The sequence below is a fragment of the Apodemus sylvaticus genome, chromosome 4 (assembly GCF_947179515.1).
Source record: "Apodemus sylvaticus chromosome 4, mApoSyl1.1, whole genome shotgun sequence".
Classification (NCBI taxonomy): domain Eukaryota; kingdom Metazoa; phylum Chordata; class Mammalia; order Rodentia; family Muridae; genus Apodemus; species Apodemus sylvaticus.
In genome coordinates this window covers 160,149,281-160,154,671 of record NC_067475.1, presented here as the reverse complement: position 1 = coordinate 160,154,671, position 5,391 = coordinate 160,149,281, and the positions used below count along the sequence as shown (strand labels likewise).

Genomic DNA, 5,391 nt, shown 5'->3' with positions numbered 1-5,391 from the left:
CTAGGGTCAGTTCTTTCACAATGTCTAGGTGAGGGGTAGGGCTAACTCTGGGCAGCCCTCAGACATCCAGACCAGAAACATCTGCCTGGCCTTTGATGGTAAAGGACCCCTGCTGCTTTATCGCCATGGACTCACATACACACACCCCAGCCCTGTGGCAGCAAAGGCCAGTACCCCACCATGGTTCTGGGTAGCAACACCAGCTATTCACATCAAGCTGTTAATCACTGCCCTTGAATCTCTAGTTCTTCATTGTACCCACATCCTTCTGTTTCTCTTTTGCTTTCATTTCTCCATCATTTACTTGTTCCTTTTAGTGGCACCTGGGATCTAAGAGTGTCTGGAGTTGTGTCAGTAGTGTTCTCAGGAGTATTCTGCCAGGAAGGGGTCATCTTGAGCATGGTCAGCCCCCCAGGTGCCCAGTACCAGACTGGTCCCAGATGAGAGAGATCTTCTAGTCTCCAGATTGCTTCTTGTTCTAGGAGGCAGGATAGGCCTGCCTGCCACCTGACTGGTGGTCAATCTCAGGCTTGCTTCTCCAGAAGCCTGACTCTAGACTCTTTTAGATTCAAGCTGGCTTTTTTTCAGGGAATGTTAGGCTACTAATCGTTCAGATGTAATAAATAGGTCAGAACATTGACCACAGATGTAGCTTCTCTCCTATCTGCCAACTACTGATATACATGGCAGCCACATCTGCAAGGCTTCTAGGGCAAGGGTATTTTATCAGTTATTCTTTTAAATTAATGAATCGCAATGGAGTTATCAAAGTAAAATTGTCATTATAGGAAGCTAATGGAAGCTGGAGCCTTATTCCTAAGAAAAAAAATTAGTTATTTTATAAAATGTAAAGTCTTCAAGGAGTAGTTGCCAAGGTATTTCAATGCTTTCAGAAAATAAAGGCAAAAGAAAAACTTTAAAAATCTAACAATGAATACTGAAAATTATATCAATCTAAGTTATGAACACAGATGAAAAATACTAATTATCAGCAAATGGCATCCAGATGAATTGAAAATATATAATTTATCATGGCCAGTAGGGCTTGTTCATAAATGCAAAATGAATCAATACTAAGAAATCCATTAATCACTTCATATTCACAGACCTAATGAAAGAGGTTAACTACCACCATGTACATTTGATTGAACAGAACGATCATTTATAGCTCAAACATAAGAGACATATCTCAGCCACAGTGTACTGATAGACAATACTGTTTAGGATATATGGATTATTACAACTATTTTAAAACAAAGACATACTTTCTGTTTATTTTATAGAAAATAATATATGTACTTTTTCAATAAAACCATAAGAGAAGCTGACATACATATGTCATAGATAGATTTAGCCTCTGATGTCCAGTTGGGCATTTTACTGCCATTAGTAATTGTTTTATTTTTGTACAGAAGAGTAACTTCAGTGAGTTCCCACTGAATAGGTTTCAATGCAATGATTCTATATGTCAAACTTGTATTTTGAAACATTGTAGATTGTAGATATGAAGCATGAGAAACAATCATTACTGCTATTTATATGACTCTTATTTTTCAGATATTTTGCACAACAATTAAGTATAAAGCAGGTCTAAAAATTGTCGATATGAACCAGTACTATATATTTGGAAATTTAAGAAAAAACAAAAGCAGAACACTCAGCTTCTTTGCTGTTTTCTAAGCAAACATTGCGTCATCCTTTATGTCACAGAACTGATCCCATGAATTGCATAGTAAGGTATGTAAGAAAACAAATCCAAAGAAATCAATTATCAGTACAAGAAAATTATCTTATTGATTCAATTAGTGTTGATTTATAGATTGACTAGAAAGTCCTGATTGAAACAATGACTCTTTGATGGAAATGCTGGTCTACATATTTTCACTTTATGAATCTTTGAGTTAGTAAAGTGCCTGTCACAAACATCTATTATGTGTACGCTCAACTGATTAGGTAAAAAGATCGGAGGTCTCTTTGCCACACTGAAATTATTGAAATAAAGAAGAATGAAATGACTTTAGATGGTTGTCCTTTGAGATTTTGTACTGGCATCATTAATAACATAATTGTTGAGTAGATAATGAATAATGAAATAAAGTATTGAAAATAAAAAATCACAGCACATAAGCATCATGTTCAATTAAGTGAATTCATATAGATTTGTCTCCAAGTCTATCTTTCAATGGGGAACTAATTAATAATCCATATTATCTTTCTCTATAACGTTTCATGAGCTTAGGTTTTCTATCCGTTATGACAAAGTGCTTATTCACTTCGATAGGATTTGTTGAGCAGTTCAGGTCATGTTAGATCTTGTTAGCTATTGTGAGAACTTGGGAGAGCACCCTAAAGCAGAGCAGATGACGGAAGCCTGGCATGGGAAGTTTCAGGAAGAACTTGAGCATCCCTTACAGACTTTATCAGGGATGTTCAATATTTTGAATTTAAAAAAAAAAAATCTGTTTCTGGTCATCTGGAGCTAAAAAATTGACCATGACTAGCAAAAAACCAAAACTACTAAAATCAAGCATATAATTTGCTGGGATATTGATTGGCTAGGGCTGAAAATTAAGAAGCAACTGTGGGCCTGTGTCCTGGAGGATTTCCACAGAGAGCTCTGGCCAGGCTAGTGTGAGAGTTCCGACAGAGGGAAGAGGGTGCGAGCAGGGAGGGGAAGTCGCTTCTGCTGCTTCCACTGCTGCCGTTGGCTCTACTTCTGCAGGTGGTGTTTCCAGAGAGGGGACCTCTTCCCAAGTCCTACAGCCTTTATGTAACTCTCCGACAATGGAATAGTTCTCACACACCTTTTATCCAGTCTATAGGATTCTGGATAGGATTTATATACAGTGTGGGGTGGGTCAGGGTCTGACAACAGGGACTTCGCATTGGCTTGGGCTGAGAGCTTGGGGAAACCTTATCTGCATGTTGGAAGGCTTGGCTGCTCCTACAGTGACTGATGGCCACAAATCTCTCTGCTGGGGGCTGTGGGAGGCTGTAGCCGCAACTGGAGCTAGGGGCCCAAGGGGTGGAGCTAAACACCTGCTGTCCAATGTAGACAGAAGTCACCTACAGGGTCTCTGGGGTTCAAGGCCCAAGCTCGACCAGGGACCAGGCTCTCTGTGCACAGTTCACCTCCCGACAGCAAACAACATCATTGATAGAAAATCTTCCAGGGTTTATCAGGGTCATTGCAGAGAAGTTGTATTCCAGAGGGGGCCAAATATATACTTCATTCAGGCAAATGAACTCTGTAATTTGTAAGAGTCACCCAGTTGACACTTGTTTTAAAGGAATGAAGGTTCATGAAGCTCAACTGAGGTTTGGCACCTTGTGACAGGGTTGGATTCCTTAAAGACAGTCCAGGAGAGAGCATTAGGGAAGGTGCAACCTCAGTCATGGTAGAAGTCCCAGGATTGACCAGCTTATTATGTCCCAGGCCAGAGTCCCTGAAGAGAACCAGGGAGAAGTTACTGTTAAGGGGAAGCCAAGTTGCAATGGAGATCTGAGGATTTGTGAGATGCCAGTGGCTTGGAACAATTGCCAAGAATAGCAACGCTGTCGTGCGGAGCTTTTGAACTTACAAGATGAACTGTGTGTTTCGTGGTTGGCGGAGGTGGTGAACTAGAACTGCCCAAGCCCTTTGGTGCCTGGAGGATCAGGAGTGGTTCCTAGAGGTGAATCACTGAATTATGTCCACTGTCGGATATGCTTTTTTGGTTGATTATGACTAGTCCTAGTCTTTCCTGTTTACAATAAGAAGTATTAACTTATTCTTTATATTTTCAGGAGTCCACAGTTAAGAGACTTGAGGGTTTTAGAGAAATATGTAATTTTATAGATTTGGAAATTTTAGAAAGACTTTGGATATTTTAGTCAGAATTTTTACATTTTAGGTAAACTGAACTTAGAGACTCTTGATGTTTTAAAGATAATGAACTTTATTTATTTATTTATTTGTTTGTTTGTTTGTTTATATCCTGACCACAGTGTTCCCTCCCTTCTCTCCCAGTTCCTCTTTCTTTCCTCTCCTCCCCTCATTCTTTCTCCCTCTCTCCTCAGAAAAGGGGAGTCTTCCCATGGATATCAACTAGCCTTGGCATATCAGGTTGTAGTATGACTAGGTGCATTTTATACTACTGAGGCTAGACAAGGAAGCCCAGCTAGGGGAACAGAATCCAAAGGCAGACGGAGAGTCAGTAACAGCCCTTGCCCTGCTCTCAGGAGTCCTACATGAAGGCCAAGCTGTTCACCTGTTATATGCAGAGGGCATAGGTCCATCCCAAGCATGCTTTCTGGTTGATGATTCAGTCTCTCTGAGATTTAATGTGATCAGCTTAGTCTATTTTGTAGGTTTCCCTGTGGTGTCCTTGACCCTTCTGGATCCTTGAATTCTTCCCCTGCCCCCTTTCCCAGGAATCCCCTAGCTCTGCCTAATGTTTGGCCCTGGGTCTCTTCATCTGTTTCTGTCACCTCCTGGGTGGAGTCTCTCAGATGACAGTTATGCTAGGCTCTTGTCTTCAAGTATAGCAGAATAGAAATAGCACTGTCGAGGGTGGGCTCTCTCTCACAGCATGGGTCGTGGGTGGGCCAGGCATTGGTTGGCCATTCCTTCTATTTCTTCTCCATCTTTATTCATGCACATCTAGAAGGCATGAAAAATTTTGGGCTGAAGGTTTATTGCTTGGTTGGCTACATGAGGTGGTTATTTCAGGTTCTATATCACCCATTGCTAAGAGTCTTAGCTAGGGTTACCCTCATAGATTCATGGGAGTTTCCATTCAATGCACTCCCCATCAAAATCCTGACACAATTCTTTATAGACCTTGAAATAACAATACTAAACTTTATATGAAAACAAAAAAACCCTGAGATAGTTAATACAATCATGTATAACAAAAAAAAAAAAAAAAAAAAAAAACTTGATGTATCACTAGACTCAGCAGTACTTGAGGATGCAGTAGAATGGAAAGGTATGCAACTTTTTTTGTTTTTACAGATAAGCAGATCAAATGTGGATATTAGAACACATTGTAAATGGCTCCATTAATATCTGGAATGATGTATGAGGATAGGAAGTCAATTTACCCAGGACATACAAGCAAACAAACAAAAAACAATAAGATATAAAGCAATTAAGTTGGAAGTGTTAGTATAAAGACATTTTCTTTACTTGCTTTTACCCTTGCCTAATTCATGTTATGGGGAGGATTTAAGGTAATGATAAAAGTTGGCAATGATATATTTAAATTATGATGCTTCTCATATTCAAAGTCACTCCTTAAGTTTTTTTAATGTGTTAAATTCAGTGATATTAGGTGCAAATAGTTAAAATGATATTATAATTGAAAGTACTAATATATTTGTAAAGTATCTTATATGCAAATACTTTCA

General features: G+C 39.4%; 1 non-coding gene across 1 annotated transcript; it reads right to left on the bottom strand.

Annotated features, from left to right (window-relative positions):
- Nucleotides 1-590: 590 nt before the first annotated feature.
- Nucleotides 591-717, bottom strand: LOC127683938 (small nucleolar RNA SNORA17). The gene has a single exon (XR_007977708.1). It is a non-coding gene; the product is annotated as a small nucleolar RNA SNORA17 (small nucleolar RNA).
- Between the last annotated feature and the right edge of the window lie 4,674 nt (nucleotides 718-5,391).